The 13,915-nt window shown below is 37.4% G+C and overlaps 1 pseudogene; it reads right to left on the bottom strand.

The window, feature by feature from the left end:
• Positions 1-3,743: 3,743 nt before the first annotated feature.
• On the bottom strand, positions 3,744-13,531 carry LOC101828051 (annotated as a pseudogene).
• Positions 13,532-13,915: the final 384 nt, after the last annotated feature.

A 13,915-nucleotide genomic window follows, 5' to 3' on the forward strand; every position in this document is an offset into this window, starting at 1 on the left:
CAAACACAATGAAGCTATTATCAAATAAAATTACATGCCAATATTTCTCATGATTATGGATATAAGTATTGATAAATTGAATGTAGTAATTTATAAAAAGGATGGTATACTGTAGCTGAATATTTCATTCAGAAATTGATCACTACTTAAATATTTTCAAATAAAACAGCATGGGATATTATGGGATAAAATGAGAAAAAATTCTTCCACAAGATGAAAAAATTGACAAAATTCAACATGCATATTAGGATAATGTCTTTCAGAAAATTATAATGTATTTTATAAAGAACATCTATAAATCTAATGATCACACTTAATGGCGAGTTTATAACTATTACACCAGAAGATTGAGAAGAAAAGAATGTCACCTTCAATGACCACTGTGTAGTGATTTCCTAAAGAATCTGATCTTTGTTGTAAAGTGAGATAAAATAAGTAAATAGAAAATGGAAAGGAAAAGGTATGATGGTCTCCAATGATAAATTGTATGTCATAAAATATAAATTATGTCAATATTATTCAGTCTCTATGCATAGATAATCCTAAGGTACTTATCATCATGATAAGAATGTTGTGAGGATATAAGGCCAAAGTGAATATAAAATAAAATATGAAAATTCATACCATCTAAAATTAAGAGGAAGATATCTAAGAATTTATTTTAAGATTTTCTGTAATTGTTTAATCTCAAAACTGACAAAATATTAATAATATGTATCATAGATTATCTTAATAAGTGGAATTATATACCATACATACCAGTGACAAGACAAGACTATTGGCAAGTTCTTACTGTGTAATCTGTAACCACTATTCCATCCCAAATATTAATTTTAGAAGACATGTTTGAAGAAATAATTGTTCTATTTTAAAGACACAGAACATCCAGATGAACTTTGAAAAGTTCCCTATTATATTTTTATACATAAATCTGTGCATAATAAGCAAGTACAAGCTTTATACAAAGACATTTAACTACTGTGATTGATTCAGTAGACACAGAAAATTCTGAACCCACGGTATACAAAATTATAATTACACCCTTGGTATTTTACTTTCTCTTCTCTTTTGTATCCACTTTTATCCTAAGAAACAGAATGTAGCAAACTCAGCACTATAGTTAATAAAGACTTTTATTGTTTTTTAAATGAAGAGTATTGTGTCTCAGTGATGCATTGTGGAAGAGAGAATAATGCAAGGATTGGGCATTGCAGCACAAAAGGCAAAGAAGGCACTGAATGACTACACAACAGAGATGGGGAAAATGCAGAAAAGTACTACTGATAATGCTGAAGATAATATTCCCTACTCCAAAATTTTATTTAAGTCAAACGTCTGACATCCAGGAAGAGAAATTTTGAATCTCTCTATCCAAAGAGAAATTTTTCCAGAAAATCTTCCTTAAACATCAGTCTTCCTAAAATCCAACATAGATCAGTGTTTATCATGGTTTATGAATGAGCTTTGGGAGCTCATTCCAAATAGAGGGATGCTCTCTCAGCCTGGACACGGGGAAGGGCCTAGGTCCTGCTCTGGATGAAATGACAGACTTTAGAGATCCCCCCAAGGAGGGCCTCACCCTCCCTGGGGAATGATGTGGGGATTGGGTGGGGGGCTGGGGGACTGGTGTACAGACAAGGGAGGAGGGGTGGGAGAGGGAGCTGGGATTGACATGTGAAACATTCATGTTTCTAAGTTAAATAAAAACATTACAAAAAAGAAAGCAGCGTTAGGAGAAAAGCTACCTCTATTTATACATTTATTTTTCTCCATTATTATTGAATCTTTCCAAAGACCAGAAAAATGCACACAGGTAGCAAAGTAAAAGGCTATCTAATGATCCTTTTCTATTTATAAATGTGATCTTAAGAAACAATTAATTTTGAATGAGCACATTGTTATCTTCTGACATTTACGTAATGACTTTTAGGTGTCAAGTTTTAGAAGACAAAACCCACTCTGTTATCCTACTACCTAAATCTGACAGAGATGAATGCATACTGTGAAATAAAACACAAGAAAATAAATATTTAATAGCATTGCATTTATATTAACCTTTCCAAATCTTTCATTTAGGATGGGCTGAAACTTCACTGTTTTAATGTACCAAATGCACTCTTCGTTTCATTTTAATTGTATTGATATGACTAGGTGTTACATAAAGCATATTATAATAATATAAACAGTTAAGTTAATGGGTTTCAAAATTTCAGGAATAGAGATGATCGTCTGTAAGAATTTTCTGATGCTTTACTATAACAGTCTCTGGTCAATAATAGTTTCCCAGGTTTTAATAAAGAAAAAAAATCCTATGATGCAAGATTTTGTTGTTATATATAACCATAGCACAGTATATATATATATATGTATATATGTATGTATGCATGTATGTATATATATTGTTATTGCTTTCTAGAAAAACTCTCTTTATATATTTATATGTCAAATTCCAATTTATTTATGTAAGGTTAGTGTTTGTAATACAAACATGTGTGCACCATATATATTGCCCTAGTGGGCCAAAATTAATGTTCCAAAGAAATTTTAACAATAAATTTTAAATTAGTCAGCAGTAGTGGCCCATATGTATAGTCCTAGATATAGTAGAGGTTGACACAGGACAATGACACAATCTTGTCATTGAACCCAAGATTTTCCACCTTACCTGAATGATATACTGAGAAGGAAGTGAGAACAGTGAGAGAGAGAAATTTAAGGGGTTAAGAAGGGGGAGGGAGATAAAAGAGAGACAGTCAAAGTGAGATAGAACATGGCTTTGTCTCTAGCACACAGAGACATTTATTTTTTCTTTTCAGAAAAAATAATATAGATTTTTTATTTTTATATCAAGATAAATGCAAGCTCAATGAAAAAGATGGAAAAGAGAAGTAGGCACAAAGTCCCACACTTAGCCAAGGAGATATGAGCAATTGATAGCTACTGGCAGTGGGGCAGTCCATTTTCTTTAAGAGAGGATCCCTGGAAACTCTACTAAGTTTTGATAGAAGGTCACACAGCCAAAGATATGCAAGCATCACACTTTAAACTAGAGAGATTGAAAAAAGAAAATACAAAGTTCTATGTTCAGTTGGTAGGAAGTGTGTATGGATCTGACAGGAGTTTGGGGAGAGGGTGAATGTGATCAAAACACATTGTGTAAAGTTTTCAGTGAACTAATAAAAGAGGATGGAGAGTTTGCTCAGTGGTTAAACACACATATGCTTCTTGCAGAAGAAATAGGTTCAGCTCCCAGAACCCACATGGCTTTCCAAAAGCATCTGAAACTCTGTTTCCAGGGAGATTCAGTGACTTCTCCCAGCCTTGGCAAGCATCATGCAAGTAGGTAGTGCACTGTCATACATGCAGGTAAAGTGTGTGTGTGTGTGTGTGTGTGTGTGTTTAAAATTTTTACTTTAAACTGATAAGAACAGATACTAAACTTGAACTGACTTGTGAAGCAACATTGTTTCTAACTTAAATTTAAATTTAAAAATAAATAATAAAAAAAGAAAAAAAAGAATGCTTAGAAACAACTTCTCAAAGCTACAAATGTAAAATGAACTAAGTTCTGTCACACACTGATGGCCGGTGGTGAAATGAGAATAATCATTCTGAAATAAATGTCATTATACATAAAAAACTTTTGCTTTAAAAGAATAACAAACCTTTGAAAGACAAAGAAAATATGATATTCAGTACCAGGTCTGACTGCTCTTCACTCAGGAAGACAGAAGTGATCCTGATTAAAAGGTTTCACCATGGAAGATGATACATGAAATTTTATATTTACTGTCATACGAGAAAATAAGCTTTACCAACTTGTCATTGAGAGAATTGCCAGTTCCAGCATCAAAGGTGGAAAAGAGGGAGTCACCATTAAAGTCACAGGAGACAAGCTGGTGATTAGTGTAGCCTATGATGCCCTTTATTTGTCCCATGGATACCTGCTCCACCACCTTCTTGATGTCATTATATTGGCATCTTTTTCCAGGTGGTATGTCAGATTCACAGTGGATACACTGTGGGTAGGAACATGCACAGCTACACCAGAGCTTTCTCTTCTGCTCTAAGATGACCTTGCCCACAGCTTTGAAAGCACCAGTGGATGCAGGTTTGATGTTCTGGACAGCCTCATAGCCATCACACCACAGCTTTCCAGAGGAGCCATCCACAGTCTTCTGGATGGAAGTAAAGGCTTGGACTATGGTCATGAGTCCTTTCGCAATGGCAAAGTTGTCATCGATGACCTTAGCCTGGAGGCAAAGCAACTGGTGGTGTAGAAAGCATTGTTGACAATCTTGAGTGAATTGTCATACTTTTCTTTGTTCACACCCATAATAAATATTGGGGGCATCGGCAGAAGAGGTGTAGATGATGACCTTTTTGACCTCACTCTTCAAGTAGGTCCCAGCCTTCTTCATTTTAGTGCTGACACCAGTAGATACCACAACATACTTGGCATCACCGCACTTCATGTTGGCAGGTTCTCGTTCCTAGTACATAGTGATGGCCTTCCAGTTGTTGACAAGCTCCACATTCTCAGCCTTGACTATGCCTTTGAACTTGCCTTGGGAATAGTCATATTGGTACATGTAGTTGAGGCCAATGAAGGGGTCATTGATGGCAACAATGCTCACTTTGCCAACACACTTGAAGGAAATCCTGGTAACCAAGTGCCCAACATGGCCAAATCAGTTCACTCTGACATTCACCATCATGTCTCAATAATGAGGCTGGTGCTTCATGAAAATATGTGGCTGTTTCTGGAAAAGGGAGGAGCACAGAGCTTAAAATGTGTAGCCCAGGCTGGCCTCAAACTCATGATCCTCCTGCCTCTGCCTCCTCCTATCAGCATGTGCCACTACAACAGGCAGTAATTTTTATATGTTTTGGTATTTCTCTTTTTTGAATTGTAGTGTCTTTTGACTTTTCTGGTGTGCTATCTTTTCTTCATTGATATTAAAGATATTCTGTGTAGTATTAGACATTTAATATTAGTATTATAAGCCAATGTTCTTTTTTAGAATAGCACATAATATCAACCCATAATTTCTGTTAAATAAATAAATCTGATCAAAACTACTTTGTAAATTTGGATTAAAAGTATGCAAATTTTGATAAAACGCAGCTAGCCATGAAACTAGATACTGTCATCAGCTGGAAATAAAGCTGATAGTCAGTGAATATCTGTTTAGTATGAAAACAGATACATTTCCTGTATCAGTCCTTGCAGAAATAAAATGAGGTGATTATTTTTTTGTCATTTCATTTTTCTTTTTACACTTTTTATTATATATTTAAACTAGAAACAAGCTTGCTTCCCATGTCAGTCCCAGTGCCCTCTCCCTCCCCTCCACGTCCACTCCCTCCCTCAGTCCTCCCAGCCCCCCACCCAATCCCCACTTCATTCCCCAGGGAGGGTAAAGCCTCCCATGGGGGATCTCTAGAGTCTGTCATTTCCTTTCAGGGAGGGCCCAGGCCCTCTCCAAAGTGTCCAGAATGAGAAAGTATCCCTCATTGTGGGATGGGTCCCCAAAGTCCATTTGTGTGCCAGGGATAAATACTGATCTACGACCCAAAAACCCCATAGACTGTCTGAGTCTCCACACTGATACCCACAGTCAGGGGGTCTGGATCAGTCCCATGTTTGCCTCTCAGCCATCAGTCTGGAGTCTAAGATCTCCCCCTTGTTCAGATCAGCCATTTGTCTGGGTTTCACCAGCCCAGTCTTGACCCCTTTGCTCATAACTCCTCCCTCTCTGTCACTGGGTTCTAGGAGTTCAGTTCAGTGTTTAGCTGTGGGTGTCTGCCTCTGCTTCCATCTGTCACTGGATGGAGGTTCTAGGGTGGTATGTAAGATAGTCATCAAGATCATTATTGGGGAAGGGCATTTAAAGTAGTCTCTCCACTATTGCTTAGTTTGCCAATTGGTGTCATCCTTGTATATCTCTGGAGTTCTCCCTAGTGCCAAATATCCCCTCAAACCTAGAATGGCTCCCTCTATTATGGTATCTCTCCTCTATTCTTCCCCCAACTCAACTTTCCTGTTCCCCCAATATCCTACTCTCCCTTCCTCTTTTCTCCCTCTCTTTTTCCTGGCTCTCTTTCCCCTTCCCCCACCCTGTGCTCTCAATCTGCTGAAGAGATGTTGCCTCATTCCACCTTCTCTGGGGTACCATGTGTATCTCTCTTAGGGTCCTTCCTGTTTCCCTGCCTCTCTGGCAGTGGCATTATAGACTGGTACTCCCCTGATTCATGTCTAAAATCCATATATGAGTAAGTACATACCATGTTTGTCTTTTTGTGACTTGGTTACCTCACTCAGGAGGTGTTCATTTTTATTCACCAATTTTATAGATGATAAAACAGCCCAATAATTAGAGCAATTTTCTTAGTAAGCAAATAGCAGAAAAGTTGAGAATTTATCCCATCTTTTTTGTTGTTGTTATTCAAAACTCCATACATTTACACATCACCTGTGATTTATTACCTCAACTTTGTCTTGCTCATACAATGCAATCAATATACATTGATGAAAACTTGACACATAGAGGGGTTTGGCTGAAAGGGTCCAAATACTTGGAAGGGAGTCAGGGCCAATTAAAAGAACTATTTTATGATAGAATAGAACTGTTCCACTGTTAAGAATCTCCATGCAACGAGAAATGCTCTTTCAGCCTGGACTCTTGAGGGAGGGCCTAGGCCATGCCCTGGATGAAATGACATACTATGGATACCCCTGGGGAAAGGAGTGGGGATTGGGGGAGGGGGGGACTGGGTGAGGGGGGATGGAGGATTGGTGGAGAGAGTGGGAGGATGGGAGGGAGCTGGGATTAACATGTGAAGCAACCTTGTTTCTAATTTAAATTTAAAATAAAAAATTTAAAAAAAAAGAATCTTCACATACTTCATTTAGTATTATGAGAGGACAGTAAAGACAACTAGTAAATATCAAGGGGAAAAGAATCACCACTGAGGTTGCCTAATGATGCTTGCTTGATTTACATACTCATGGTGAAATGATGTCCAAATAGCTCATTTATCCACCAGTTAGTAGATAAGAAAATTTGAGATCTACTCTCAGTAAATTTCAAGCATAGTAATCATGCTATTCATTAATTTTCCAGAACTTAAAAATACTGTTATCTTAAGCATTATATCACCTGATAAACATTGTTCCATTTCCCCCAATCATGAGACCTAGTAACTGCCATTCCACTATCTCATTCTATGGGTAAGTGTTTAAAGTTCTACCTACAAGTTGGTTCATGCATTATTCACCTTTCTGTGTCTTATTTTAGTTATAACAGGATTTTCTTTTATTACCTAAATAATACTTCAATGAATTCTTTGCCCATTTATCTACTTACTAACACTTCAGCTGACTCTATATCTTAACTAATGTAACTAATGCTGCAGTCAACATGGCAATCCTACTTGTCTCCAAGATAATGATTTCATCTGGGCCTGGTGGTACATACCGGTAATCTCAGCACTTGGGAGGTTATGGCAGGAGTATTTGACATTCTAGGATAACATGGGTGATATGGGAGACCTAGTCTCATAAAAGATACAAGTTTTTTTCTTCCTAAGTATGTAGAAATTAGATGATATCCTACTTTCATTTCTGTTGCTGTAATAAAGTATCTGATTTAAAATAACTTAGGGGTAATGGGGTTTATTTTAGTTTGTAGTTCCAGGCCATAACACCAGAGAAGTCACAGAGGCTAGACCTTGAAGCATTTAGTCAGATCTATATGTACATCCACAGGCAATAACAGAGATAAATGAATGCAAACATGTTTACTTTCTTAATCTCAGTTTGATCTCTCCAGTACTGAACAATTTAGGACCTGCTATCTAGGGAATATTGCTACCCACATTGAACTAAGTACTTTCATATCAATTAACTTAATAAAGATAATCTTATACACACATACTCATGAAACAAACCAATACAGGTAATCACTCATTGAGATTCCCATCACAGATGATACTCAGTTTCATCTAGGTGACAATTAAAGATAAACATCACAGATGGATAACAAATATGATCATTCTATCATAATTTAGAAGACATTAGAGACAGTTCAATTTTGCAATTCCACAAAATTTAAGAGTTCCCTTTACTCTATGTAGTCATCGACACTCCTTCTATTTGTTCGTCTGATAATAACCATTCAAACGAATATAAGAAAATAACTCACTATGATTCAGATTTGAATTTTCCTAAATGTTGTCATGTTTAAAATTTTTCATATATCTGTGAGTTACTTGTGTATCTTTTTAAATAAACAGTCTATTCAACTCTCCTATCTGATTTTAACTAGATTGTTTTCTCATTATTGAGTTATTCAAAGTCCATACTTTCTTGTTAATACAGGTGGGTTGGGTGATATCTTCTCCATGCTTATGCTTGCTTTATCTTCATTAAAATATTTACTTGGCTATTCAGGGTTTTTCTTTTACTTAATATTTGGTACATTTGAAATCAGACATAAGCAAACACATTACCACCAAGACACCCCCTAATCACTAGAAAGTTTTAAATTTGATATAATCATTTTACTTTGCCTTTGTCACTTATGCTTTGAACATCATGTTCAAAAACATCATTTCCCAGACCAATGCTGAGAAGCCTGGTATCTGTTTTATTTAAGTGTCTTAAGAATGCCATTGATTTTCTTCACTCATTCTCACTTATTTTCTTTCTATTTATCCTACTGGGTAACTTCAAATCACTTGTCTCAGTGCTCATTGATTCCTTCTGCTTGACCAAGTCTTGTTCAGACTCTCTTTTGATTCCTTTTAAAAAGCTCAGTAATTCATTGTTCACTACTGTTTTAGAATTTTCCTGATTCTCAATGTTTGATCTCTCTACATTGAATTTCTATCTTTGTTCATGCATTATTTCCCGATGCTGTTTAAATATCTCTACTGTCTTGTACTTCACTGAGCTTTAAAGAATTCTTGATGGCAATGAGGTTGTCTGTTGGTAAAGTTATTAGCATGCAAGTCTAATCATCTTGATTTTGATTCCTGGTGGTAGGAGGGAACCAACTCCTAAAAATTGTCCTCTTATTATCACTTGTGTTCACCTGTGTCCACACACACACACACACACACACACACACACACACACACACACACACACTATATATACACAATAATAATAAATTTTAAATTTAAAAAAGAGTCATTCTCTTCAGTATTAGTGTAGTGGTATATATCCTGTCCTGTCATATAGAAAACCAGAATTTGATTTCCTGACCCAGAGCCATGGCATCCTTAAATGAAGCCCATGCTGTCCACCATGGATTTGCCTGCTACCACATGGATGACTTCATGTAGTTAAATCAAACGGGATGACATTTTGCCTCTCTATTTCACTCACTTCCTCAGAGAAGCTGCTGAGGTTTACAGCCTGCTTGCCCTGCAGTATTTTTCTTTTCAAAACTCAAATACAATTGTCATTGAGCTTCGCACGGAAATACACATTCACACACACACAAAACACACACATACACACACACACATGAGAAAGGAAATTGTTATGAATTGTTTGTTAGACATACCTCTTTACTTATAAAGAATCCATTAATGATATACTGTTTTACTCCATTGGTTGTGTTTCCCCCCCACATCTGATCATACATGATCCTTGTCCCTATAGGCATATAAATGGGTTAGAAGATTCCATTTATAACCTTTATAGACTTTCCTTGATCAGAAAAGTCCTTCACTTGTCAGGTTTTAACTAGGGGCATTATTGCTGGATTTTCTTTTATTCTAGTCCCACGTTGAAATGCCAAAACATTGTTGCCAACTGTTTTGTGACTCTTTACACTTTTGGCTTTTTTACTCTTTTGGGGGTCCATCAACCAGCTTCCAAGTAAATCATAGACAGGTAACTTACTCTTTTTTATAAATACCATGTCTTAGCTTAGCTTGTTTCCATCCAGTTTTACTCAAATTAAATTATCCCATCTATCTTTTGCCTCTGATCGTTTGCCTTTCTCTATTTCTGTATACATTTCATTATTTCTTACTCCATGGCTAGCTGTGTAACTGGGTGACTGGCCCCTAGTGTCCTTCTCTCCCTGTTTTCTCCCTCTTCCCAGATTTCTCATCCTACCTATTTTCTATGCCTACCAGTCTCACCTATCCTTTCAGCTTCACAGAGTTAAACAAATGCAACATAAACAAAAGCAACACATCTATACATCATTAAACAATGTTCCACTGCATAAACAAATGCAATACACCTTAAAATAATATTCTACAAGAGGGCATTAAGAAAAGTCTTTTTGCTAGAATCCTTAGATAGTCCGAGTGTTTATTGCTGGAGAAATCTGATACAAAGAGTCACAGAAATATCCTTGGAATATGAGTCTGTGGTTGTCAGCATGAATCTAAATTTATCAAGACTCTACCATAGCTAATAGATACCAAGATCTATCGAGTTGCATTTGTCAACTGGATCTATTGGGAAAATTATAGACCTTGGATCTTCAGTTAGATATCAGAAGCATGTTTTCATAGGTTCCAAATTGTGCCTGGGTCTACTGGTGACATATGGTCATAGCAATGACGCAAACTGTTTGAAGGTGGCCACATGTATTGGGCAGCCAGAGGAAAAACTTTAGTGGACAATCTAATATAGGGTTTGGCCTAGAGTCTTGGGCTACTAGACCAGCAGAGCTTGGGGCTGTAGGGGATGTCCTAGTGCTGATCTGCAGCAGTGTTAGGCATGCACTTTGCTCCCTATCCCTTGACAAATGATAGAAGATAAACCAAAGTGGTTGTAAGAGTTGGCACTCCCACCAGCAGTGGAGGAGTGTTCCCCTTTCTCTACATCCTCTCCAGCATAACTTATCATTGGAGTTTTTGATTTTAGCCTTTCTGACAGGAGGGTAATGACAATTCCCTAATGGCTAAGGTGGTTGAACACTTTCTCAAGTGTCTCTCAGGCATTTTAGACTCCTCTATTGAGAATTAACTATTTAGTTCTGTATACCACTTTTTAATGGGATCCTTTGGTGTTTTGGAGACTTTCTTCTTAAGTTCTTTGTAAATTTTTGGATATCAGTCCTCTGTCAGATATGGGGTTTGTGAATATCTTTTCCCATTCTCTGGGCTGCCTTTTTGTCGTGGTGACTGTGTCCTTTGCCTTACAGAAGCTTCTCAATTTCAGGAGGTCCCATTTGTTAAGTGTTTTCTCAGTGTCTGTGCTACTGGAATTTTGTTCAGGAATCCGTTTCCTGTACAAATTCATTCAAGGGTACCTCCCTTTTTCTCTTCTAAGAGGTTCAGTGTGACTGGATTTATGTTGAGGTCTCTGATCCATTTGGACCTAAGTTTTGTACATGGTGATAGACATGGATTTATCTGCAGTCTTCAACATGTCAATATCCAGTTACTCGAGCACCATTTGTTGAAGATACTTTCTTTTTCCATTGTATAATTTTAGCTTCTTTGTCAAAAATCAAGTGTTCATAGGTGTACGGGTTGATATCAGGTTCTTCATTTCAATCCCATTTGTCTACCTGTCTAAATTTGTGCCAATACCAAGGTGTTTTCAGGACTATACTCTATAGTAGAGCTTGAAGTCAGGGAAGTCAGTATGGAGATTCCTCAGGAGAATGGGAATCAATGTACCACAAGACCCAGTGATTCCACTCTTAGGCATATAACCAAAAAATACATTCATACAACAAGGACATCTGTCCCACTATGTTCATAGCAGCATTATTTGTAATAGTCAGAGCCTGGAAGCAACCTAGATGCCCCTCAACTGAAGAGTGGATAGAGAAAATGTGGTACATTTACACAATGGAGTATTACTCAGCAGAAAAAAAAACAATGGAATCATGAAATTTGCTGGCAAATTGATGGCACTAGAAGAAACCATCATGAATGAGATAACCCAGTCACAAAAAGACAAACATGGTGTGTACTCACTCATACATGGATGTTATATATGGATCAGGGGAGTACAAGTCTACAATGCTGCCTTCAGAGAATCTGGGAATCACATAGGACCATAAGAAAGATATGCATGGTACCCCAGACAAGGGGAATGAGCCAAGATCTCCTGAGCAGACTGGGATTATGGGGGAAGGAGGAGCCAGGAAGAGGAGTGGGGGAGAGGAGGATATGGGGGAGCAGGAAGATTAAGGAGGGGGAAGAATAGATAAGAACAAGATGAAAGGTACCATAATAGAGGGAGTTATTATAGGTTTGGGAAGAGACCTGGCACTAGTGAGATTTCCAGAGACCTACAAGGAAGACACCAACTGGCAAACAAAGCAATATTGGAGAGACTACCTTAAATATCCATCCCTGATAATGAGTTTGACGACTTCCTTATATGCCATTCTAGAACTTTCATCCAGTGACTGATGGAAGCAGAGGCAGACACCCACAGTTAAACATTGAACTGAACTCCTGGAACCCAGTGAGAGAGAGGAAGGAATGATGAGCAAAGAGGTCAAGACCAGACTGGTGAAACCCACTGAAACAGCTGACCTGAACAAAGGTAGTTCTTGGACCACTGTATGATGGCTGGGAGACCAGCATGGGATTGAACCAGACCCCTGAATGTTGGTGTCAATGAAGAGGCCTGGACAATTTGTGGGGCCTTGGGCAGTGGATTGGTGTTTGTCCCAGGCATACAGATGGACTTTGGTTGCCCCTCCCACAGTGAGGAATGCTCTCTCAGCCTGATCTCTTGGTGCAGGAGCTGGGCCCTGCCCTGGAAGAAATGGTAGACTCTGGAGATCCCACACGGATGATCTCACCCTCCCTGGGGAATGGAATGGGATCGGGTGGGGGCCTGGGAGAGTTGGTGGGGGTGCAGGAGAGGTGAGGCGGGAGAGGGAGCTAGATTTGACATGAAGCAAGTTTTAAATAAAACAAAACTAAAATAATCCACATATAATATTAAAAACCACTAACTAGATTTTGCAATCATCTAACTAAAAATATCCACATATAATTGTCTATAAGTGATTTCTATTTTGTGGCTACATTTAAATATCTCTAAATTCATGGAAAAAGTTCTGAAAAACAAGCATATCAAGCTAATAAAAAGATTTGTAGAAGAAAAAAAACAACATTTTTAAAATTTTTCTATGCTCTACTCATACACAGTTATCTCTCATCTGGAATTTGGCTCTTAATGAAGGTATGTTTCAATGTACATAAGTGTTTGAATTGAAATTTAATCTACTGTCTTCCTGAATTCTCCTTAAAGCCCTCTGTTTAAAAGAACCATATCTGCAGTGTATATATCACATTTTGGAGGACCTGTGGAGTAATGCAAAGCCTAAAATCATTTATGTAGTATACCCACTACTAATAGGCAATTGAGTATTGGTGACATCAACAGCATTTGTATCAATACTATGGGGAAAATATGTCTACTAATCTTGCCGTAGAAAGGTAACATTATGTCAAATGAAAAAGAAGGCTAATAGTCTCACATTAAGTTCTCATCATGTTGTAAGGCCATTGTACTCTTAGCCTCCATGTTGTAAGGCCATTGTACTCTTAGCCTCATAACAAAAACGGTTATTCTGCTTTTCTGTTCTTGCTGCTATTTATTCTAGACTTGTAAAAATTATATAAATATGAGTCATGTATATTTTTGTCACGTTTCACTTCTAAATAATAAACTATTGAAAAATGGATGGGTTAGTACTCCATGTGCTATTTATCCCTCTCTTCTGTGTTCAGTATTTCATATTTAGATGCTATTTATCTTTCCTTCTGGAAGTCTAAACAGCTTTAGCATATATTTCTGAGTAGTCCAGATAGAATGATGCTAAAACAAAAAACAAAGTAGGTTGCCTTCAATGATCCAGATGATGAAAGGTTATGTGTGTTGCCCTTGACACCACAGGTACATGTGAGT

The sequence above is a fragment of the Mesocricetus auratus genome, unplaced genomic scaffold, assembly GCF_017639785.1.
Source record: "Mesocricetus auratus isolate SY011 unplaced genomic scaffold, BCM_Maur_2.0 Super-Scaffold_100003, whole genome shotgun sequence".
Classification (NCBI taxonomy): Eukaryota; Metazoa; Chordata; class Mammalia; order Rodentia; family Cricetidae; genus Mesocricetus; species Mesocricetus auratus.